The following is a 26,070-nucleotide window of genomic DNA, read 5'->3' on the forward strand; positions in this document are numbered from 1 at the left end:
AAAAAAAAAAAAATGAGGAGAGGCAATCCAATGAGGGAAGTTGGCAGAACCCTGCTCCGAGTTCACACGTCATGCCACCCTAGACAAGATAGCAATTTGGCAGGTGCTTAGTAAGGCCTACCTCCACCGTGTCTATGGGGAGCAAACCCACCATCATGTGGGAAGCTCTTAATGCATGCGTGACTCACCAGACATGATAAGCGCTCAATCTATTGCTCTCATGTAGGGCTGGCTCATCTGAGGACTCCCACGGCTTGTGTGGTTTTATTACCCTTACCCTTCCCCGACTCCCCTGGGCGCCCTCCGTCTTGCCTCTGCAAACGCATGCTGCTTCCCGTTCTGGTCTGTCTGCCCCGTGCCCACCAGGTGCCGTGTCAGTGAAGGAGATTTCCAAGCACTTACCCAGCCATCGGTCTACGGTTTTCTTCCACAGAGTCCTTTCCGCCATTGCCTCTGAAACTGTAAAGGAATGAAACGTATGCCCTGGCCATGCTGAAGCAAGCATACCTGGGCAGCCCGTATATGGTGGTTCTGTTGATCATGAACCCCAGATGGACAAGACAGTTGTTGCCTCTCCCCAGTCTGTAATGACCTGGTGATTTGGGGGTGATTTCCCTAAGTCTAAGCTCCCCTTTATAAGCAGACCTTGGGCAAAAATATCTTGGTAAGACAGATCGCTGTGATGTCGGATATTTTCTGGACCCGTTTAAGGGTACTTGGAACTTTGTCGAAGCTGCAGTGAAGACTGTCTCACAGCTAGACAGCTAGTGATGGGCTAATGCTGCAGAGGAGCATAGAGCAGGCTGGTCTTGGCCTTGGGGCCTTTGGTTAAATGGGGAGGAAGTACTCTCTGTAGCACATGAACAGACGCCAAACAAGGGACGGATGCTCATGCTAGTTTAGCCATACCATTGCAAAGTGAATTGTGGCTACCAGTAGCATTTTGTGCTCTCTCTCTCTCTCCTTCCCTCCTTCCTTCCTCTACCCCCCACCCCCCCGTGGCCCTGTCTCTGAATACGTGGTCCAGGGTGTTATAGGTCATATTACCTGTTTATTATACAATTCCCCCAAGTACATTGAATGGCCACATTATAAATAATGGCTATTATTGCTGTCTAGACTTAACAAATGGCTATTTAACAGGCAATGAAATAATTTATCCACAGGTCTTACACTATAATTACACACACACACACACACACACACACACACATTTAAGGGACAAATATTAGGGCTCGTGTTCAAAATCCAAGTCTTGTTCACAGTGGTGAATTATTCTCTGCAGACAATGAGTGTTAGTGTGAAGTACAGAACAAACACACCTCAGTTTCCCAAGGATCAGGCTAAGGCTGTCATTGTAATTCCAGTCCGTGCTGATTGGAAAATACTGAGTAACATGTCTGTTCATTAACTTTATATAAAACACTGTAGACATTTTGATATGTAGCCCCCAGGTTATCGTCTCCTTTTATGAATTTTTAAAGTATGGCATTGGAATCATACTGTACCTAAGTCATATAAACTGTTCTTAAATTTTCAGAATACTGGGGGGGGGGGGCTGTGAGAAGTATTGTGTGGTATGTGTCTGTGTGATGTGTGTGAGTGTGTGTGTGTCTGTGTGTGATTGTGGGGGATAAAGTGTGTGAGGTGTATGTGTGATATATATCTGTGTGTGGTATGTGTGTTTGTGAGTGTGGGGGTGAGGTGTGTATGTGTGTGATGTTTATGTGTGTGTCTATGTGTGAGTGTGGGGAGTAAGGTGAATATGGGGTACATGTGTGTGATATATGTCTGTGTGTGGTATGTGTGTGTGTGAGTGTGAAGGGTGAGGTGTGAGTGTGTGTGTGGAGGGTGAGGTGTGAGTGTGTGTGTGTGGAGGGTGAGGTGTGAGAGTGTGTGTGTGTGTGTGTGTGTGTGTGTTGTGAACCACGAGGACGTGAGTTCTATTCCCAGGACCCATATGGATGGAAGGAGCGAACTGGCTCATCAGAGTAGTCTTCTGACCTCCAACCATGCACCCCTTGTAAAAATAAGTAAATAATTCAAGACAAATGTTTTGGCTTTTCGTTATTTAGCTTTCTCCTTTTTCCGAAAGATACCATTGCAGTCATTATCCATCATTCATTTTACTTTGATTCAAAACCATCATTTCAATTATATCCAAATAAATTACAACCAGCCACCACCAAGTTGTTACTGAAACGTAGCAACGAGTTTTCCTACTTTATGAATTGCAAAGTCCTGAATTGGAAATTCGTGTCATTTTTCTAAATTAAAGGTCTGCTGGGTTGGTTGACTATAGTCCATCGAAAGTGGAACACACTAACAATGTGTGACTCTCTAAATTTTCCTGTTTGTGACATTGCATGGTAGGATATGAACTCAATAAATTACCAGAGGCCTAGAGTGTTGGATTTCCCTGTATAGAAGCACAAGCCAACAGTCTTAGCTTTGTTTAGTATTGTGCAATTAAAACCCAAAGCCCCGGTCTGTGCAGCAGCTGCCCATGTGAGCTGCCCTTGCAATGTTAGCTGGAGAAAGTGCATTGGCGTTTCCTTGTCTGTGGCCAGGAGAGCCTCCAGACACTAATGCCCTTGCTAGCTTCCAGTTTCCAGTTTCTGCTCTGTTCTCTGCACTCTCTGGTTCTCTCCAGAGCTGCTGAGCTCCTTCACGCCCCCTGGGTGGTGTCAGAGAATTGCTGACTCAAGAGAGAGATCTCATGCCTGACTTAGAGACGTGGTATTTGGAAGGATTTATTGGACCCAACAGAAAGTTGAATATAATTTAGAGGTTTGTTTGCATTGCGGAAGCACAAAATGAAGTGTCTGGCTCACTGTCTGTGTTTCTTTTGAAATAATGAGTAACACTGTCTAATCGTGGAGGACAGAAAAATAGAACCCTGCTTGAGTGCAGCTTGGCGGGTTCCTCCTTTGCCCCTGGGTTTCCGTCTAAAGAGCTTGAATGATCTTTAGGAAGCAGAAGGTCTGAGTTTGGTTTTTCTCTGAGGTAAGAGGCAGACAAATTCCAGTGGAAGGATATGCAGGTGAGAAACAGCTCTGCCTGGTGCCGCCCTGAAGATGTGCCCAGAGGCTCTGCCATGTCACTGTGGAGCTGGGGAGCCTGGCGTCCACAGACTCACACAAGTTGGCTCTCTGTAGGAATTCTCCCGTCTGATTGCAAAGGAGGGTTTCCCAGTTCACCAATTTAAACACAGATGGTTCGGAGCTTTGCTGTTGGGGTTTGGGTTTTGCTGTGTACTTTCAAGCTGGCCTCCCACTTGGAGCCACCCTTCCGTCTCTGCTAGGACTCCCAGGACATGACGCCTTACCCAGATGACAAAGGTGCCTTCAGGGAGCCGCCTCTTTTGCAGGTCCTATAGTATTCCTTTCAGATATACAGAGACAGGCAACCGGTGGTACTAGCATGTGGTATTTTCAGTCTTCCATCAGATATAGTAGCAGTAGTCCGGAAATGGCTTGTGCTCTGAAAGAATCACGTAGAATCTTTCAGTAGCATTTTGAAATTAACAACAAAAATTAAATAGGTGCGGTGGGCACATGCCTTTAATCCCAGCACTCAGGAGGCAGGAGCTGAAGATCTCTGTGAGTTTCACACCAGCCAGGGATGCATACTGAGAGCCTGTTTAAAAATATATATATATATACATACATTTAAAATAATATATAATTATATATTATATAAAATATATAATTTTACATTTAAAATAATATTTATATTATATTATATATTATTTTTAAATGATGCAGTGTTGGGGATTGAACTTGGGGCCAGTGCACACTAGGTTAGTGCTTTATCACTGAATGACACCCAGCATTTTTTGATGGCGTTTACAGCCGAGGACTGATAGGCATATAAATGTATAAACGAACCTCGTCCTCATTCTTGGCTTACTGAAGCTCATTTCTCACCAGTAAGTGAACAAGCAGGGGCCCCTCTGCTACTTAGAAGTGTAAAACCCTTTTCCTAAAGGCCATTCATTCCCGTGCTTTTTTTAACTTGTATACATAATAAATAGGTCAGTTTAACTCCATATTGAACATTTGCCAGTGGCAGGTCTGTCACACATCAGTGATACAAAGCCCCAGAAGGACATGTTTAATTGAAGACCGAAGACTACAAAAAAAGCCTTCCAAAGCAGTATTTTGATTACAAATAAAATTCAAAGCAAGGCATCTCGTTTTAAGGAGTAGGCATTTTTCCTAATTAAAAAGAAAAATGAGAAACCTGCCACTTATTCAAGTATCATTCCGTAAATGTTTCCGTGTGCAATGCCAAAGCGGGAGGGGGGGGCCTGGGCCCAATGCATTCGTTAGAAAAGGGGGAAAGAAGAAAGTAGGGGAGAGGCCGTTTTCCTGGAGGTGTCCTCGAGCTTGAACTCGGAGAAGCACAGTCATCCATGGTGTCCACAGGAGACCCGCTCTCTAGTGAGCACAGCTGAGGAGAGGTGTGATTGCGAAAGGCCCCATGCGATGTGTGTCGCCTGCACAGCCCCGCCGACTCAGAGATGACTTCTTGACTCGGCTTACATTGTGATCCCAAGCCTATCCAGTGGACTCTCACTACCTGATGAATTTGAAAACTTGCTGTTAGTTCAGGTTCTGCCTGAGCAATAAAATGTAATTTTTTTCCTGATGATTCAGGCAGTTAATGGAAATATTTTGATCTTTTGTTATTTATTTATTTTGTTTTTTACAAGATAAATGGAGATTTTTTTTTATACACGTACACAATGTATCTGATCATCTCCAATCCCCGTTTCTGCCCTCCAGCTCCCCCAAACCTTCCTAAGCTAGCAGGACATTGCTGTGCAGCCCTGGCAGGCCTGGAACTCTCTAGATAGACAAGCTGACTGAACTATAAAAGAGTTCTCTTCCCTCTGCCTGTCAGAATTTCAGCTGTGGACCCCTGGGCCTTACACACTTAACTCTTTTCTTAACTTAGCAAACTTGACAAGCTAAGATTTTAAAAACAATACTATTTTACTATGAAATGACATTCAGAGCTGGGCAGTGGTGGCACAGGCCTTTAATATCAGCCCTCGGGAGGCAGAGACAGGCAGATCTCTGAGTCGAAGGCTAGCCTGGTCTACAGAGGGAGTTGCAGGACAGACAGGGCTACAGAGAGAAACCGTGTCTCACCCTTACCAAAATAACAAATGACACTCAGACAAATAGAAGCAGACTCGGCTTTGTAGCTTGCTTTTGCTTTGACTGTTTGTTTGTGTTCTCTCCCGGTGCTCAGGGTTGAACTCTTGGCTCCATGCAAGTGGAACACACATTCCCCTGTTGAACTATGACCTCAGTCCCTGAGCTTAAGTCCTTACAGGAAGAGGCGTTTGTTGTTGTTTTGCCAAGGATGGGTTTTTCTCAAAGCCAGAAGCCCTCTTTGAACCACTCAAATTTAACCATCCTGTGTGAATTTGATAGTGCTTGTATTTCGTTTTAATTCTCTAATTGCCTTATTGCAAAAAAAAAAAAAAAAAGGGGGGGGTGAAGAAGATAAGAATTTGGAATGTGGGTAAAGTAGTAGGAGCGGAAGAGATGCCCCGATGGTTAAGACCACTTGTTCTTGCGCCTGGTTTGGTTCTCAGCGTGCACATGATGGCTCACAACCGTTCACGACTTCAGTTCCAGGGGAGCCAAGACAGTTTTCTGCCTCTGTGGGCACAGGTCGTGTACATGATGCACAGACATAGATACAAGCAAAACACCCATATACATAGCCAAATTTTTAACAAAAAAGATTATGTGTATACAGCTATATAACGCCTTGCCAGTGTCCCATGTTTAACAGGGTGCCTGTGGTAGACATACATACTGACCACAAAGCAATCTCAAGTAGCTGCTTTTTCATCCAGATAGCAACACTTTTTGTTTGTGCTTTTAGTTTTTATACTGGGTCTCAGGTATCCCAAGCTAGCCTCAAACTGTGTAAGAGGATAATGTATTCCTGATTCTCCTAACCCAGCTTCCCAAATACAGGAATCACTGGCATGTGCCTCCACGCCTGGCTCTATAAATGTTTTTTTTTTAAAAAAAAAAAAAAACAGCTTACAGAGCCAGTTTCCCTGTGGCATTTTCATACAAAGTTCTGGTTGGCCTGTCTCTCCCTCCCCTGTCTCCCTCTCCAGCTCCACACATGTCTCCCATCCCAGTTCCGTGGTCCCCATCCCCACTTCAGAACTCGTCCATCATGTCTTATTTTCGGAATTTCTTCCCTTTGGTTCCTGTCATATTTGTCTCCATTTTGTAAATGAAGAAGTCAGAGCATTTTGCTCCCAGCTACACAAAACCAAGCTGAGCCCAGTGCGCATGCCAGGGGTCTTCATAGACAGCCGCAGAGTTGGAAGAATCCCACTCTTGTCTTGGAAAGACTGAGGCAGGGCTCTTTTTTCCTGCAGCCTGAGAGGGGGGCCATGGCTTGGCTTCCCCTGAGGGAGGACAGAGGGAAGCTGCTCACCTGTAGGACATCTCCCTTGTCCCCCAGATCCCAGCCGGCTCCACTTCTCCTTTACTAACTGTGTTACACACGGATATGCTGTTTCAAATTACCTGTGTCACACAGCAGACCTTAGTGGAACTAAAATTAGCTTAAAGATAGGAAGTACTTCTGATTAGTTCAACAAGGCCATGGTCAATTCAATTAAAGTGTTAAAACATATTTCAGGAGAAAGGATGTTTAAGACCATCAGCTAATTCCACACAGCTGATCTGAGCACTCACAGCTCTCCTGGGACAGTGTACTGTGCTCAGGGCTTTGAAGATAGCTACTATTTTTTTTAATGCCTGTTTAATAAAAACGTGCTTCAGAATACTGTATTTAACATCAAAGACCATTACCGTGAACTGTGTGGTTGACAGTTCTAATATCACTAAGTATGGGATAGCTGAGTCTTACTGGATAGCTTGCAGATAGATAAAAGCTGCAAGCATCCAACCCATGCTAGGACTCTGGTCCCAGCTGATTCTCACCTGTACCACAGAACGTCTCCCCGGGTTTTTACCCTGTGTTGCAGCTGCTTTAGGTATGGGTAGGCTTTGTCACTGAGAGGAACTAAGGAGCCAGTGGAATAGCACAAAGCTTGCTGTCCTCAGAAAAGGCTACCAAAAGGTCCAAGGTGCCCTTAAGATCAAGTTTAGGTAATATCTACTTTAAAATTTAACATCACCGCTGGACAGAGGCGGTGCACACCTTTAACCCCTGTGAGTGTTTCAACTTTCCACATACACGGAAGAACTTTTTAAAAGTTGAAAACCCTTCGAGTTGTCAGACTTAGTGTGGCTCAGTGGTATAATTCTAGCACCTGGGAGGTGGGAGCTGGAGGACTTCAAGACCAGCCAATCAATCAATCAATAAATCAATCAATAAAACTAGAAGACAAACACCAACAAACCTTTTACATCAATAGCATATGCATATATTTGAGGTTAATGTAGATAGTACATGAAGTGAAACCTCAGTCAAATGAAAATAATAACTTGGCCACACATCTCACGGTAGTCTCATACACCCCCCACCTCCCATCCACCCCCCATGCAAAGCACTCATCCCGGGTCACCCAGTCAATGCCACCCACGCTCCAGGAATGTCGGTTTCATATTTCCTAGAAGGCCCACTGAGACCGGTGGAAGATGAAGGGGCTAGCCCCAGTCACAGCCAGTAACGGTTCCACCAAAATGGCCTGACTCCACAGCCCAGCATCTGTTTCCATTCTCCCGAGACACACAACCACCAGGGCGTGCATCTTTCTTTTTGGCAGTTTTTGGGTTATGCCGAAGAGACACAACAAGAACGTGAGGATTTGCTTCAGAGGGGTACAGCTATCTTTTGTGGGCGTCTCTGATTCTAGAACCACCCTCGTCTGGCGGCCCCTGGAAAGGGTGATTTTACTTATCATCCTGTAGAGGGCGCTTCATTCACTTCAGCTGGGAAAGAAACACAAATCTTTCCTTTTGGAAAGCACCAGGGGGCCGCATCCGAACCTGGTACATCAGCCGCGGCTGTGAGTCCACTAGGACCCGCTAGGACTGAACCTGGACCACTAGGACTGATAAAGAGAAGGAGGACTGAGAAATTCTGGCTGCAGGTGTATTTCTTTATCATGTTTCAAAGCCCACGCCCGTGTGCACCCGGCGCATAGATCTTCCTTCAATCTTAGTTGAATTGCTAAGTAAAGTAAGCATTGGGTTAAAACACAAAAACCCATAAATTAGACATATGCCCTTGTTTTCAAGCTAAGTAGATGCACCCACCCCACCTTCTCCTTGTAGGGGTGTTTCTTGCCTGCTCACTGGTTTAGAAAACACTATGTGGGGATGTTCATCCACAGGCCTAGCCTTTCGGGGCCTGGAGAGATGGCTCAGCAGTTAAGAACCCTTGTGGTTCTTCCAGAGGACCCAGGATTGGTTCCCAGCACCCGTTTGGCGTGACTCACAACGACGTGTAACTCCAGCAGACGTGAAGTGCTGCCCCCGCGTGCATGTAGCGTGCACTCACAGATCCACACGCATTCACACGGGTTTTTGTTTGTTTGCTTGTTTTACAAGTTGGCTTTCATGAGCTATGGCTCAGCGGCAGCGCATCCTAGTCTGTACCAGGTCTGCTTTAGTCCGCAGCTCTGGGGACGCTGTGTGCCCGAGAGCTGTCAGGACAGCATGGCCAGTGTCCCTCCAACAGCCAAGGACCGCTGCAGGGGCTAGACGGCCACGGAGACATGGATGGACCCAACAGATTTTGCTTTAAATAAAAATGATGCTAAATTTTATCTTGTAGCTTCTATTTAGGTGATTTTAGTTTTTTTTTTTTTTTTAAGTTGTAAAACTGGCAGACAGATGCAGGGGACAAACAGGAAATTCAGGACCACTGAGCTATTTTTGACAGTTTCAAATTAAGTTTGCAGCTGCCGCTGGTGTCAGAACTTAAATAACTTTGCTCTGCTAAAAAATAAATCCAAAACATATGGATTTCAGCAGATTCTATGTTTATTGTTGGTGCTTATTAAGGAAAGGCACAGCGGTCAAAAAGTTAGAAAGTTTCAAGGCTGTGAAGACAGTCTCCCTTGTTGGCAGGAAGCTGATCACGGTATCAGTAAGTTCTCTGTCCTCAGAACCTTCTGACTTTTTATCTATTTATCTACCTATCTACCTACATCCCTGTCTGCCTGCCTGCCTACCTACCTACCTATGTAATCCTGGTTATCCTGGAACTCACTCTGTAGACCAGGCTGGTCTCAAACTCACAGAGATCCACCTGCCTCTGCCTCTCGGGTGCTGGGGTTAAAGTTATCTGTCCTCAAAACCTCCTGTTGCTTTGAACTTAGCAATAAAAGTAGTCTCCTTGCTAATGGATCAGAAGCAGTTTTGAGACCAGGTTTCAATTCTGTTGTTTTAATGACATTTATCATTTTATATAATTTATTTTTATTTTATCTACTTTGGTGTTTCACCTGCATGCATGTCTGTGTGAGGGTGTCGGGTCCCCTAGAACTGGAGTTACAGACAGTTGTGAGCTGCCGCATAGGTGCTGGGAACTGAACCCAAGTCCTCTGAAAGAGCAGTCAGTGCTCTCAACTGCTGATCTATCTCTTCAGCCCTAATTACATTTAATTTTATCTTATCATAATGTGTCCTCACATCATTGCGTATATGCAGAAGTCAGCCACAACTGAAGAATGTAGTTCTTTCTTTCTTCCAAGTAGGTTCTACGGAGCATCAGAGGCGGGTCCTGATGTGGGTAGTGAGTGAGCATCAGAGGCGGGTCCTGATGTAGGTAGTGAGTGACCCTCAGAGGCGGGTCCTGAAGTGGGTAGTGAGTGAGCCCCAGAGATGAGTCCTGATGTGGGTAGTGAGTGAGCATAGGAGGCGGGTCCTGATGTGGGTGGTGACTGAGCCTCAGAGGCGGGTCCTGATGTGAGTAGTCTTAGTGAATGTCTTAGTTAGGGCTTCCACCACTGTGAAGAGACACCACCACCACAATTTGGTTGCTACATTTTCAAATGTTCAGTCCATTACCATGCACCATAGTAGCATGCAGGCAGACATGGTGCTGGAGAAGTAGCCAAGTGTCCTCCATCTTGCAGACAACAGGAAGTAGACTGAGACACTGGGTGTGGTTTGAGCATATATGAGACCCTAAACCCACCACCGCCATGGTGACACACTTCCTCCAACAACACTACACCTACTCCAACAAGGCCACACCCACTCCCAAAACAAGGCCACACCTGCTAATAGTACCAATCCCTTTGGCGTCCATTTTCTTCTAAACCACCACAGTGAGACCGCTGAGCTCTCTAAAACAGGCAGATTATCCTTTCAGCGAGACTAGAACAAAGGCTCTCTAGGGTTGGAGCCATAGCAGCGCAGGAATGCATGTCTAAACCAACCAGGAGAAACAGGTAACAGGCTTCCAATTGGGTTTCCACAAGTCCAACCCTAGGGTCATTTCAGTCCAGAGGAAAAGCCGAATTGAAAGGCTCCTTCCCTGTCCTGTCCTTCCAAGCAGACAGCTTCCAGCCAACTTTCGAGTGTTTCACTTTGCAGCATAAATAGCCAAGAATCACTAGGAAATAGAAACAGAATGGATACCTTCCAGAGGTATCCAAGGAGGCTGAGGGAATTATAATATATAATATAATATATATTTGAGAAAGAAATAACTGCAAACAAGAACAGGGTGCTACAAAAGAAGAGCTTTTATAAAAACAGAAGGGCTTACAGAGATAAAAAGTATGAATTATTCTGCAATTGAAACTTCAAATGTTTAATTTAGGAATTCTGTGTTTAGTTTATTAAGTTGCATTGTCAAATTGGGAAGAAATACCTGAAGAAATGGAAATCTGTTCGCTAGAACTCTTAGAAGACACAGCACAGTAAATCTCATAGAAAGTAAAATTAAGCAATCAGAAATGTGTGCCGGGAATGTGATGAGATCCAGCGTATAAATAAAAGCAAAAGAAAGAATTAATATTGTTGAAGAAATAATTCCAGAAACATGTGTGAACATGAGGATATGAATTCATAGATTAAAAGGGCGACAAAGTGGTACATGTGCATGGCTTGAAAATAGACTCAAGTCAGCGTGCATCATCAGAAAACACGAGAACACCAGGGACATGGAGTGTCCTACAGACTTTCAAAGATGTGGGGGGCGGGGGGGTGGAGAACCAAAGATCAGAATGACAACGCAGGACACGAGGAGACAGTAGGTTACCTTCAGAATTCTAAGGAGACATCAGTTTGGACATAGCAGTAAAGATTTCACCAAAAAGTATAATTTGAGGTTAAAGACAAAGGAAATCGGTGAGGTGGCTCAGGAAAGGGGCTTGCTGCCAAGCTAAACACTTGAGTTAGATCCTGAGTTGGGACCCACGTGGTGGGAGGAAGGAGCCTAAAGACTGTCCTCTGACCCCCCTCACTCACACACATACACAGAGACACTCATGCCCCCTCTATAGATAAATAAGTAAATGTCATGTTGAAAAGATGAATAGAAGACTATTGAGACATACACAGTCTTAACAAGTTTTCCTTATTCCCATGGCAGGGGCATGGCACAGAGTGCATGAGGGGAGAGGAGCAGGCACAGGATGTCAGTGCTGCCTAGAGAAGTGGAGGTCACTGCTAAGGAAACAGTCAAACAGGCTTTCATTTGGGAAAAGGTGGAAATTAGAAACCACTATTTTTCAAAACAAGACATTGTTAGCTTTTTTTTAGTTATTTGTTTTTATGTTTTCTTCGAGACAGTTTTTTTTTCTTTTCTGTGTAACCCTGTCTGTCCTAGAATTCACTCTGTAGACCAGGCTGGTCTCGAACTCACTGAGATCCACCTGCCTCTGCCTCACAAGTGCTGGGATTAAAGGCGTACACCACCACCACCCAGTTTGTTTGCTTTTTAAGAGCATGTGCTTATATAATTTTGAAAAGTGACATTTGAAAGGAGAAGAAAATGGAATAGTATAAGAGAGAAGAAACACGAACCTTGGCTCTTCTTCTCTGGGTGATCTGGAGAGGCTAGTGTGTTAAGTCGTCTAGACTGCTCAGAACCCATACTCGGTCCACACTGGGTCTGAGCTCATCAGCTTCCCAACTGCCCCAGGAGTTTGTGTTGGTTCACAGGCCATAGTGGAACCATTCTTTTCTAACAGTAGTTAAAACTGTATTTGAGCAACCATTTATCATTGACAAGGGAGTCCACGTGCTTACAAAAATAGCAATGTTTCTCTCTCCACTAAAGAACTGTAATAAAGCCGACAGCTAGTGCTAGGGAGACCACTTGGTCAATCAAGTGCCAGCCACATGAGCAAGAGGACCCACATAAAAGGTTTGGATCAGCGGCACCCACATAAATGGTGGGCACAGCGGCATGCATTTGTAACTCTAGTCCTGGATTAGGGTGGGAGCCGAGGAACTCATTGGCCAGTCAACCTAGGTAAGCCAGTGAGCTTCACATCAGTGAGAGACCTTGTCTCAAAAATAGGCCTTTAATCCCAGGACTAGGGAGGCAGAAGCAGGCGGATCTCTGTGAGTTTGAGGCCAGTCTGGTCTACAAGAGCTAGTTAGAGGGCAGGCTCCAGAGCTACAGAGAAACCCTGTCTCCAAAAAACAAAACAAAACAAAAACCACAAAAATATGGTCAAGAGCAATCAAAGAAGACACTCGACATCAACTTCTGCCTCCATACACACACGGCTGCATGACGTATACATATACCACACATTTGCCCACATACGCACCAAAGAGAGGCAGGGGGTGGAGGGACAATGAATCTGAATGAGAATCCTAACTGGTGGAGAATTTAATAGTTTCTTGGCACAAAGGCATACACAGAGGAAAATACAGGGGAAATAGAAGACATTTTAAGTCCCAGAATAGAAAATATAGTTTCAGTGGCTAGAACCTGAACTAATTGCTTTTATGAGATCATAAATGTGTCTTGATTTGGGAGAATGCCATGCTATTGAACTATTTTATTGTGATGATGATGTCTCGAAGGATTTGAGAACACCAAATGAATTTTCAGTGTTACAGTCTTGGGGCTGCTGTGCACACTTCAGTGATAGCTTCCTAATGCACAGTGAGATTGTATCCATGGGGCTGCTGTGCACACTTCAGTGAGTAGCTTCCTATGCAAGATGAGACTGTATCCATGTTCTATTTTATAATAATCTTTAAAGGAGGCACACAAAGCTTCGAAGAGAGAGAGCGACATAGAAATGAGAATATCGTTAGAGGTACTTAAAGGAAGCAGAGGGTAAATGGCCTGTGGACCAAAAGCAGCTCTTACGTGCCCCAGCTCAGCAACTTAACAGCGCTTTGTAGCCCTCCAGATAGCAGATACTGAGTGACCCCTGTGCATAGGTGTTCTTCACCCACCGTATCAGTGAGCAAGTCAGATCAAACTCTTGCCTTTCTTTGTGAGCTTATCATCCAGCAGGTAAGTTACGTGTAGGAGCAGACGCTAAACAAAAAGGCTACACAATACACCTCCGGTGTCATATGCAGATAGGGACTGTGGGGTCAGTAACCCCAGAAGGGTGAACAGAGGTGGTGAAGGAATGCAGAGGGTGCTGTTCTCCATAGGAGTGGGGCGGGGCATGCGTCTGACAGTCTGGTCGTTTATTTTCGCACAGGGCATCAAAACCAGGCTTTGCCCCCTTTAGGCACATGTTGTACACCCCAAACCCCTAAAATGATGTCTTGTCAAAAATAAATCCATCAGGCTCTGGAGTTTTTGCTGAGCCCTCATTTGGTTTAGGAAGAGAGCCCATCCCATCAGGCCTGCAAGCACAGAACTGGGCACGAAGGAAAGAAACGGGGCCTGATTGGCTGACCCGCACTAGGGTGAGTGGAGCAGCGGCAGGAAGCTGGATCCCCACACAACGAGACCTGCACCCCATCCTTAACAAAGGAGGGTGTTTGCTTGTTTATAAAAATCCTTGGTATCCAAGAGTGTGCAGGTCTACCTTTGAGGGGAAAAAACAAACACCTTGTAAGTCAACTTTGATCCTAAACAAATGGGGCTCCTCCCTGCTCGCCTCCTGCTTGCTGAGCCTTTGTCTGGACATCCTGTGTGTGGTGTCGGATACACAGAGCTCTCCAGGCACTGGCGAACCCTCAGGGTAAGCCTGACTGTGGGTACTGGACCTCCACATCCCTTCCCTTGTGGACTATGATTTGACAAAATAGGATCTGGATTTTGATTTTTGTTTGTCTGTATTTCAAGACAGAGTGTAGCCCTGGCTTTCCTGGAACTTGCTCTATAGTTCAGGCTGGCCTTGAACTCAGAGATCAGGCTGCGTCTACCTACCAAGAGCTGGGATTACATTTGCCATCACCGCCGGGCTGGATTTTGATTTCCAAGGAATTTAAATAAGGCCAACCGAGCACAGCTCTGACACAAGCCCGGAACCTCAGAGGGCACTCAGCAGGTGCTGCTCTCGCCAGACCTCAGCCTCTCCACCTCCCTGTTGCATCTTGCAGTCCAGGAGAATTCTTTATTCTTATTTTTATCTGCATCTGCAGAAGTCACCTGGATACCTAGAGAGAGACTGGATTGTTACAGACACGCCTTGCTGCCTCCGCCACTCTCCCCAGTTCTATCATGTGTTCAAGGTGTGGTCTCTGAAACCAGCCTCCACTTTTGCATAGCCTCCATTCCTTCACAGCCTCCACAACCTCCTGGCCCTGGTAGAGCCTACCTTCTTTGTTTGTTTTTCGAGGCAGGGTTTCTCTGTGTGTAGCCCTCGCTCTCCTGGAACTCACTCTGTAGACCAGGCTGGCCTCGAACTCAGAGATTTGCCTGCCTCTGCCTAAATGGGTACCACCACCTCCCAGGAGTGAATATACAGTATTTTGAGTATACAGTGTTGGCAGTAAATGCTGGCTAGACAGACATCTCCCCTTGTTATCCCAAGAACAGAATCCAGTGCTCTCGACTCGCCCCCGCTGCCCTGGGCTTTGTCCCAGGCAGGAGGCTCTCTCAGAAGCTATGCATGCATCACAGCGAGGGGTAAACACCACATCCTCTATGCTGGGCTGCTGCTTTTGAAGTGTGGTGAGCCTGCATAGGTGCCAACTGGAGGACTCCTTTGTTTTACAATGGTGAGACCCAGGAGCCTGCTGATAAGGCTTGGGACCCTAGTGTGAAAATGACCCTTTGAACTGAGGAGAGTCCTCCGCTAAGCAAGCCACGACGTTGTTGTCATAGGCCACATTCTGTTGGAGCTCCTTTACAGAGCAAGGCATGGTGATAAAGGCGGTCCAGGTCCTTCTGCACAGACCCTGGGCTTATTTTAAAGATGCCCGACTCCATGAAGGTCTTTGGAAAAGTAGTCCTACATTAGAGGAATCAATCTATAGTTATTTTTTTAAATCCATTATGCAAATGGAACGTATGCACGGGCTTTCTTTCTTCCCAAGAAAATGCGCTGCTCTCTGCTCTGAAATCATCTTGATTATTTTTCACAGCAAACGGCATGGGTGATTTGTTAGTGGGGCGACTGGGAAGAAGGGAAGTGGTGGTCAGATGATAAACGGTAATCTTTTCCAAGCTGGCATTTCAGCCGTAAGTGTTCTGTGTCTCCGGGAGTCTAGGGTTGTGCATCCATCACTGAGCCTTTGTCCCGTTCCTCTCAAGCTCAGGCTGCTGAGGTAGTGTTGAGATCCAGCCCCAAAGCCAGCACTCTGGTACTGTGTCCCCAGAGTTAGTCTCCCACCGCAACGCAACCACAGACAGCAAACCCTTTAATATGAAGAGGGAACAGAATGAGGGGCCAGGGTTATGATGGGGTGCTGGACCATTCTGCTGGAGCATTTCGCCCAGTACTGGAGTTGTCTGGAACTTTATTTTGAAGTCTGTTTTAAATTCAGGGTTCATTTTGCCTTTCCAGCAGCTCTTTGGGAGTTTGTGTCCGAGGGTGCTTTCCAGCTTTCCCTCGTCTGAGCCTAAATGCATCTCTAGACAGTCTCCCAAAATAGAATTTTCCATTCCAGACTGAGAAACTGGAGCTGAGATGGAGATTTGGGGTAAATGCCATTGAACTTTCATTTGAAGTTGGAAACTCTCAGGACAGAGAACCGCTGTGTCTGCCCACTCTGTCCTGCAGGCCTTTTACTGGCTACCCTGGAGTCAGGGCTAGCACCCCCAGGTGGCTGCACTCCCAGGGAGTAGATGGAATTGCCTCTAGTGTAGCAGTCAGCTTTAGCCAGCTCCCCCATGTAGTACACCTGCCTGCCCTCCTTTCCCCCAGCTCCCCTGCATACAAGCCCTCCATCCCCCAGCTCTCCGTGTACACCTGCCCTCCTTGCCCCCAGCTGCCCCATGCACACCTGCCTGCCCTTCTTTCCCCAGCCCCCCGTGTACACCTGCCCTCGGCTCCCCAGCACCCCGTGTACACCTGCCCTCGGCTCCCCAGCTCCCATGTATACTTGCCTGCTGTTTTTAGCAACAGCGTGTTGGCCTAAGTCACCTCCTGGATGTCCCACTGCCCTCCATTCCTTGGTTTGGAATTCAGGAAATTCCAGGACTCCCAGCCTGCAGACCTGAGCAACCAACCACCTGCCATTTTGTGGGATAGAAACACAAGTCCAGAGGGCAGAGGTCTTCTAGCAGTTAGTGGCAGAGAAGACCCCCAAGCCAAGGCCAGCCCTTCCCCTTAGCCATAGAGAGAATCAGGACTTAGGACTACAGCCTCCTAAGAACGGGAAGCCACCCTCTCTTCCTGACCCCTCCCCTTCCCTTCCATCACTGACACCTGTCTTCCATCCATTTGAGACCAGGTGTTTGCTGAATGCTCCGCCCAAAGCAAGTTTCACTGCCAATGATTGACTGTTTGACGCTCTAAAGCAGTGGTGCTTGACCTTCTTAACGCTGCGACCCTTTAGTGCAGTTCCCCCTGTTGTGGAGACCCCAACCATACCATCATTTTTGTGGCTGCTTCATAACTGATTTTGCTACTTTCGTGGATTGTAATGTCAATACCTGATATGCAGGATATCTGATGTGGCAGCCCTGTGACCTACAAGTTGGGGAACCGCTGCTCCAAGCAACAGGAACGCTTTCTGTGAAGCAGTCCTTTGTCCTGGGGTGAGTGTGAGCTTTCTGACTCGGAACATGCTGTAACCCCATGTATAAAACTTGGGCCCAGACCTATAAAGGTTAACCTTAGTGCTGCAGGGGAGATTTATGATCGCCTCAACTCGCTTTTTCTTTTCTCCTGCAAACAGTAGCTTGTTTGTGTGAACAACCTTATGCATGATATTTGGACCTACATGACTTTTAAGCCAGTGTTCAAGGTGGAAGTTGAGTGTACTCTCATAGGAAAGTATGCTGTGCTAAGGTTGTGACTGAATACTAAGGTCCACAATGTCTGTAAGCTTATCGATCTCCCGTAATTATGGAGGATCCATTACAAAGATACAGTGTTGGGCTGACCCTCCACCATTTCCCCTCTCCCGTTCCCTCATTCCTCCTTAGAACTGTATTCTCTGTGCTTTTCATTTTCTACCATAGCCATTATAACAGATTATTTTCATGAGTTCTTAGAAAGGCAATAACCGTGCTTCCATTGTGATGAAAATGAATTTTCTCTATCATTTGTTTATCAAGCTAACTTGTAAAACTTCATGAGTGACACGCTGGCGGGTTGATTCAAAGAAGGCTGGCTTCATCGTAGCTCCTGTCTTGATACAAACCGAGAAGCAGGCGCCGTCATCTTAGCCCACTGCATCTCCTCAGAAAGGTTCTCTGGCTAACGAGCCCTCGTTAGGACGGTCAATGGAATGACTGAAGCCAGCTCTAAGTGGATGTCTAGCCTGGCATTTGGCTGGCCCTGGCCATCTTCTGTTTCTGCGTGTTAAGTCAGCACAGAGGCTGCGGCTTTGTAAAGCCTCAGTCAGCATCACTTAGGCCACGCACTTGGCTCAGTGCGGTGCTGCCTTCAAAGGCGGCATGGTGAGGATTTGAGGTTAGTTCTTCCAGAAGACTCTTCCTTCCAGTAATAGGATAATAATAGCTCAAAAAAATATTACATGTAATAAAACAAACCAGGCCAAACAAGAGAAGAGCAGCCAACTGGTATAAGAAGAAAGGCAGACGAGATTATAACCGGAGGGAGAGGTAGAATTAGAACCAAATGGACTCATTTGTCAGTGGTCCATTCCAGGGGAGCAGCAGCTTGCTGAGCAGGAGACCCTGTCTGTCTTCTGTCCGGAGAATACATCCCAATCCTGGTGAATGGGTGTATTCCCCCAATCCAGAAGGCTCCAAACCTTTTCAGCTTTCATCTGTAAGGGTCATGTGTTTTATTGCTTTGTGCTTTGTGTTTATAACTTGATCTGCGTTAGTATTATCATCGAATAGTCCCTTCCCCCAAATGACAGGTGGTCCGCCTGTTGTTTGTCCGTATGTCGAGCCATTAGTGAAGACTGTGCAGTCAGGGACACCTCACCTGCCATGGAGCCTTTGTGTTCATCCATCCTCAGCAGGACAGAGGTTCACCGATCCCCACGGAGGCGGCACTTACCTCCAAATGGACTGTATGCCCAGAGCTATGGGACGTACATGTAGTCCCAGCTCCTTGGGAACTGAGAGGGGAAAGATTTCTTCAACTCAGAAGCTGGAGTCCAGACAATTGAAAGGAAAAAAGGGAAAGGGAAGGAGCTAACCATTCATTTTGTCAGTGAAAGCAGTAACCAAAATACATTAAAAAATTTTTTCAAAAATCCACTGAACTAAAAGCCAAAGGTTTCCAAAAAACAAACCAAAAAAAAAAAAAAAAATGATGTTGAAAAAAAATGGAGCTAAGTGGAAGCTTCAAAGTTAATCAACAGAACTTAGCTTCGCATGATGGCTGTGTTTCTAGAAAAGAGGGGTAAAAATAAAACTGAAAGTGCTCTAAGGGAGCTGTCAAAAATGGAACTTTATGCGTGAGAAATGTGCTCAAATTGCAGAAACGGCCTAAGTAAAATTAAGCATTGCCTGTCTCTAAAATGGTGGCTTTGATATTAAGATGATAAAATGGCTCTGAGTTCTAAGTCTCACATTTCATGGTTTTTCTTAACGCTCCTTTTGCCAACATTTTGGGAAAGTTCTGTGCATGAAAACCAGTACCACAAGCAGCGTCAAAAGAGCGGTCCTGGGGCTGGAGAGATGGCTCAGAGGGTAAGAGCACTGGCTGCTCTTCCAGAGGTCCCGAGTTCAATTCCCAGCAACTACATGGTGGCTCACAACCTCCTTGCCAGCAGTCCATTGTATGCTTAATAAATAAATCTTTTTTAAAAAAAAAAAAAAAAAGGTCCTCCTAACCCATTAAGGAGAGGCCACCTTCCGCTTGAGAAAGACATTCATTGTGGCGAAGATGGGGGAGATTCCTCAGGTGATTTATGCTTGTGGACGGTTTCAGGAGAGGAATGAGGTTTACTCGTCACTGTGAGGGCTTTGTGGGAAGCAGGAAGACACGCTGGGGTCCTGGAAGAACGTTGCAGGTACCAGCTACTGACTGTAATTTTGAAGATGCTCTTGCTCTTATGCCACAAGTGTGCCACTTTGTTAGAGCTGGTAACGAAAGCTGATGTCTGTAAACCAGTGGTCCCTAAGCCAGTCACAAACTGCAGTTTTCTGTGGAGAGTCTATGGAATACAAGCATATGCATCACAATTCCGACTCACCCAGCACATGGGATACGCTGGAGACTTCTGTGTTGTGTGAGAGGCTTCCCACGGGATGCTCCCGTTGCTAGCTCAGGGAGTGCCTACTATGATCTGATAACTAGCAATAAAGACAAATCACTTCCCAGCTACCATATCTGACACCCAGTTCTCTTGCCCATATTACAAACAGAAATTTTTCCATAGAAGTGGTGGTTTTGCATTTGCCCAGGTTGACTCTGAACTCTTGGGAATCAAGCAATCCACCTGCCTCCACTTCCTGAGTAGCTGGGACTACAGGTATTAGGCAGATCCAAGTAAAGATATTTAATCATTTTATAGACATTTTTGGAATACCTGTGAGGACCAAACAATCCCACCCTTGTTGAATCACTGTCCCTCAGCCCACAACACATGGGTGCCTTCATGTGCATGTACAGTTATGCACGCACACACACACACACACACACACACACACACACACTACATACCTCCAGGGAAACATGGAGGAGTGGTGGTTGGTAGCCTTCTAGATCATGAGCTATGAGGTGGCCCCGGAAGCAGAGCAGCCATGCAGTCCTGCTTGCATGAAAAGAATAATGAAGGACTGGAGCGATGGCTCAGTGGTTAAGAGCACTGACTGCTCTTCCAGAGGACCCAGGTTCAATTCCCAGCACCCACATGGCAGCTCACAACTGTCTGAAGATCTAGTTCCAGGTGATCTGATGCCATCCCACCAATGCACATAAAATAAAGTTAAATAAACCAGAAAAAATATTTTTTAAAAAAGAAAATAATAATGAAATGCTAACTAGAAAAAAAAAAAGGAGACTATTTGAAGGTGAATGCTGTCTAGATGGCTGATGGATTTCCTTTCTGAGTGGCTGAGATACCTGTGCGCTGCCTGCAGATCATTGCTCTCCCACTAGCTGTGACCACCTTCCCCATCGGGAAGCTCAGAACCTCTGCTAGCTGGATGTGGTCATTGGAGGTAGATATCACTGGATTCCCAGCTGGGGTGGTCTCCTTAAAGTCTCTCGAAGCGTAAGCTGAGTTTCCCTGTTCTCTGACCACACCATTTCCTCCCTGGCTCAATGGGACAAGTCCAGGAACTTGCCGGACTCTACAGAATGTGCTTTCGGCTCCCAGCTTCCTGGCTCTCTTGAGTGTCCTCCTATTTTATGACATTTTCCCTCAAACCCTTCTTTTCCTCATCTTGTTTCCTCCGTTTAAGAAAACTCACATTCCCCTGTCATCTACTAACGTTTAGAATTCTAAAAGCCACACTTGATCTTTTTTGTGAAGATAGAGTGGTTTTTTGTTGTTGCTGCTGCTGATGTTTTCTTTCTTTCTTTTCCTTTCTCTTTCTTTCCTTTCTTTCCTTCCTCTCTCTCTCTCTCTCTCTCTCTCTCTCTCTCTCTCTCTCTCTCTCTCTCTCTCTCTCTTTTTCTTTCTTTCTGCTAGTCTGGAACTTGCCACGTAGCCAAGACTGGGCTGGAACTCACAACAATCCCCTTGCTTCAGCCTCCCGCAGTGTTGGGTTACCCTCCTGCTCAGTGACCCTCACTTAGGGGTATGTGTAGATAGGCCTTCTCTAGGATGTGTAGTGATCTGCATTGTGATGTTCTGTTTGGGGGAAATTCCAGGGATTTTTAGTGTGTCTTAATTTCTTTACTACCCAGCAGGCCGGAGAACCTATTCCCTTGTGTAAACCAGTGTGAGGGGAGTCTGAACTTGCTCACCCCAGGTGGGAGTAACTGAGCCAGGACTTCACAAGATAAGTAACAGGTGTGAGGTGTTGCCAGCAGGCCCTTCTCTTTGACAGCTGAATTGAGCCATAAAAGTTGGGAATGGTTTATGCAGGTCTGCAGGAGTCCAGGTACAGATTGTTAATCCCTGGCTTAGACTGTGCTGATTTCACGTGGGAATGCTTGAAATGAATTTTTATTGTGGCTCTTATCTTTGGCCTAGGTGAAAATGTTCAGATTGCCCCATAAGTCAAAATTAATTTAGCTTACCATTATCCACGGATTTCACCTCTTTTGTTTGCTGTTGAGTAGAATCAGAGTTCATTATGATCATATGTTTCAATTTATACTTTAAAGTACTACAAGATGGCCAGTCCCGAGGATGAGAACCCTTCCCGCCATCTTTAATTTCAGTGTAACTGCGAAGCCCACACAGTCTTCATCCAAACTGGATTTTGCTTCAGAAAAGCAAAGCAAAGCAACATGTGGTTTGTGTGTCTGCTAAGTCTCCTTAGCCTGGCTTGCATTAGGAAGCTGTGGAGGCTGAATCCAAAAGCTCTCTAAAGAAAGGTCCCGCAGGGAAGGAAGGACACAGCGAGGAGAGACAGCTGAACCCCTCCAGAAAAGCACATTCCAGTATAAAGTGTGGGTCCTTGGTAGTTGGGAGTAGAGAAGAGAAAAATAAGTCATTTTTAAAAGTCACACCTAAGGCATACCCCAGTTAAGCAGATCTCAGCTTTTCCCTTTGAGAACCATCCTGAAAAAAAATTATCTTTTTTTTTTCTTGGTTTTCCGAGACAGAATTTCTCTGTAGCTTTGGATCCTGTCCTGACGCTAGCGCCATAGACCAGGCTGGCCTTGAACTCAGCTTCCTGAGTGCTCGGATTAAAGGCCTGCACCACCTCCCAGCATAAAACCATTTTAAAAGACAAAAAAAGAAAAGAAAAGAAAAGACAGAAAACAAAAACCGTAACTATCTGTGATTCCCAGGCCTTCCTCTGCATTAACTGCTGGCCCCTCGGCTACTCTAGGAAAATAAGACACAGGGGCTGCTGTGGTTGCTCAGTGGTTAGAGCACTGGCTGCTCTTCCAGAGGAGCCAAGTTTGATTCTCAGCACCCACATGGCGGCTCCCAATTGACTGGAACTGCAGGATCGGGGATTCTGCACCCTTCTTTGACCTCTGTGAGCGCTGGCGGCCTATGGTGCAGTGCATAGACATGCACGCAGGAAGATGCCCAGGCACGCACAACAGTAATAATAGCCAAATGTAAAATGAAGTCGGCCACCAAGAACCTCCAGGGAGCATTGTAGCTACCACACCTGCAGAAGGCTACTAGAGACAACTTGGCACAGACCCAGCCTGCTTTCTCCTCATTGCTCCCGGCAATGCCAGTGGCGGCAGCAGATACTTCTCCAAGATGCCAAAAGGGCTCACGGTCCACGTAATTCACGTCTGGTTATTTAGGATGCCTTTGCGCCTTGTAGTCCCATCATAAGGTTATTAGTATATATCTCCAGTGTCCCAGGTGTTAATCCATGTGGTCGTCCTGCTTCCTTTCCTCAAGAACTCTTAGAAGCATCAGAAGCAGAATGACATATACTATATTCTCACTTACCTGACTGTATTAAAAAGCATTTTGCACAGCTAGCCAGGTGGTGGTAGTATAAACCTTTAATCCCAGTACTCAGGAGGTAGAGGAAGACAAATCTCTGAGTTCAAGGCCAACCTGGTCTACAAAGCGAGTTCAGGACAGCCAGGGCTACACAGAGAAACCCTGTCTCAAAAAGACCAAAACAAACAAAAACAAACAAAACTGCCATACAGCACTTCATGAAAGGAGTAAGAATCAGATGCGTGTCATTTTAAAGAATCCTGGAATAGCACCAAGATACTTCTTGGTGCTGCTTGTGTGACTATTTGGCCTCTTTAAAGGAAAAAAAATACATATATTCACCTACTTCTTTTGTGCATGAATGTATGCATGTATATGCATGCTCATTGCACACAGATAGATGCACATGGGAGTGGGTACACATGCATATACATGTATATCTGTGGAGGTCAGAAGTCAAACATGGGTATACTTCAGTTGCTGACTGTCTTGCTTTATTGGGATAAGGGCTCTCACTGACCCGCTAGCTAAACCACCAGCTGGACTGGCTAGGCAGTGAGTCTCAATCCTCTGATTGCACTATCCCGATGTATGGGCACCCCCATTCTGCTTTTTAAATGTGGGCTCCAGGGACCTAACTCAGGTCCTCATGTTTTCAAAGCAGCACCTTACCGGTTGAGCTTCTTCCCAGTCCTGACTTTTTTATTTTTTATTTCATGAGTGGTAGCTCCCTCTGAAGAGGCTGTTTAACCATATTGTCAGATCCTTCCAGAAAAACGTGCATCAGCTGGGAGGTGGATCTGTGTGAGTTCAAGGCCAGCCTGGTCTACAAGAGCTAGTTTCAGGACAGGCTCCAAAGTTATAGAGAAACCCTGTTTCGAAAAAAAAAAAAAAAAATCAAAAAGTATCCCTTCCATCCTAAAATGCAGTATGACATAAGGCATAAAAACCACCCTGGACTTTGCCTCCACTCTTCACTCAACTGCTCCTTACTCTCAGACACACTCCCCAAAAGTAGAAGGCTGGGGAGGTAGCTCAGTGGTGGAGCACTTGGCTAATTCACTTGAAGCCTACATCGGATCCCATCGTAACACCCTGCACTCTTATACAAGGCAAAGCATTTCAGAGGTTCCCAGGATCCTATTAGATCGTACTGTGAGGAGACTAAAGACCTTAAAAACGATTGGTCATAGCTGTGTGCCTTAGTCTGTTCTGTCAGCAACACTGTAATCAGTCTTAAACTCCCGCCAGAGTTTATATGGAAGGACGTGGATTCTCCAGGAGCCTACGTTCCCATCCTTACAGGCTCCTGTTATTTAAGCCCGTCTACTGTCAATTTATGGTGGGCAGCTTGTCACCAGAACTGCCCAAAGGCCCTTCCAGACAGCTTATTGATTCTATTGCACTTTCTTAATTGTCTCAACTGAAGAATGTTAGTTGATTTTTTTAAAAAAAAGTATTATAGTCCTATGACTTGAACTGTAATCAATTTTATCTGACAAGTTTCTATGGCTGCATTATTTCAGTGTCTTTGACTTTCGGGAGATCATATGAGGTGGCAGAATGGGTTATACATACAGAGTCTCAGTGGAACAGATCTTGAGGTCTGTCCCTTGTCCCACATGATCTGACTTTTTGAGTTGAGGAGGTGATGGGTGAGCCACTGACTACATGCAAGAGTGATATCTTAGTGAAAACATAGGACACACTGATACTGGCTGTCACCAAGAGGCCATAGAACATCTGTCATGCAGAGATCTCAGTAAGCCAGTTGTGTTGTGCTGGGACAATCCGATGTGTGTCTGCAGAGATCAGAATGGCCAGTCAGCTTCAGAAATGCAAGGAATCTCCCCCATCAGGGAGGCGTTCCTGGTGTTATTTGCCTTAGAGCTACACAAATGTTTGGTTCCACAGGTCAGCACAGTCATATATTATCAGTGAGCTGCCCTAAAGGAGGCTGACAGCCGCTGCTTCCTTATCAGTGGAAATAACCTGGCATGTGGATTTCTAGAATATTCTTCTATGTCCTAGTGCTGCTGCTAAGGGAAAGTTAGGGAAGATAAAAACATTTTACCTAGCCATTTTTTCAGTTCCCCGAAAAGAAAATGCTGTGCCATCCTCAAAGCTCACCACAAGGGTGTGAATGACGCCCGAAGTTTCCAATCAGCCCACACTCCACCTGTAACACCCACCAAACAGTGTCTCCGCCATAAGCATCGTGAAGAATGCGCACACAGCCATCTTTCCCTACCAACACCTTCCACCCGTAGCCATGTTTGCCTCCGCCAAGGCGCTCTTTATTGTCACTGTTGGAAGCCCTGTGAGATGGTTACTGGTCTCCTATGGCTTCGCATTTCACTGTTGTGTCTGGGAAAATCTTTCAGTGTAGCCCATACCCAGCTGCTAGTGGTCTACGGGTAGTCTTAAGCCTTGCATCTGAAGCAACATCCAAGGGGGTTGGATTGAGCAGTTGTTCCTGGAGGATCCTTCTACACTCCGCCTCAGAACTTAGTGACTCTTGCGGCCTTCTAGGAAAAGAGTCCCCTGCTGCCTCCCTCACTTCTGCACCTCACCTACATTAGCCACGTTACCCAGTCCCCTTCAGCATTGTGTCTTCACTGAACACTGTGAACTCTCAGAAAGCATCCAGGTGGGGTCACAGATAAGATAGATATGGATAGAATGCCTGGCTGACCTTTATCTTCTTGGCAAGAGGCTTTTAGCTGCTTGACCAAATTCTTTGCCCGGACCCCTCTGAAAATAACATGCTTAGCTACAGCACCCAGTCACGATGCTCAAATCCAGCCTGCCTGGGTTTTCGCCTCTCTTGGCTGATGGGAGTTGAACTAGCAAACAGGAACAGATGATGCGCAGAACTCTCTCGAGCAAGTAGTGCGTGGCCCGAGGCTGCAAACATCCTGTAAACTCACGTTTGTCAGGAAACGCTGTGACTTGGGCATTTTATTGAAATGTGGCTGGATTGCAGACCATGCCAACCATCACCACCTCACACCCTCTCATTCCCAATGCCATTTGAGCC

General features: G+C 45.9%; 1 protein-coding gene across 3 annotated transcripts in view; it reads left to right on the forward strand.

Annotated features, from left to right (window-relative positions):
* Window positions 1–26,070, forward strand: part of Prickle1 (prickle planar cell polarity protein 1) — an 88,288-nt gene that overhangs the window by 37,741 nt on the left and 24,477 nt on the right. The window contains exon 1 of one of the 3 annotated variants that reach the window (XM_050129537.1): window positions 17,035–17,106. The exons of the other annotated variants lie outside the window; for them this stretch is intronic. The gene's annotated coding sequence lies outside the window, so the exon portion shown is untranslated. Of the gene's footprint in view, window positions 1–17,034; window positions 17,107–26,070 lie in introns of those variants that run through there. 3 annotated transcript variants of the gene reach the window in all.

Source organism: Alexandromys fortis, unplaced genomic scaffold (assembly GCF_014885135.2).
Source record: "Alexandromys fortis isolate MF-2015 unplaced genomic scaffold, M_Fortis_MF-2015_v1.1 scaffold_28, whole genome shotgun sequence".
Lineage (NCBI taxonomy): Eukaryota > Metazoa > Chordata > Mammalia > Rodentia > Cricetidae > Alexandromys > Alexandromys fortis.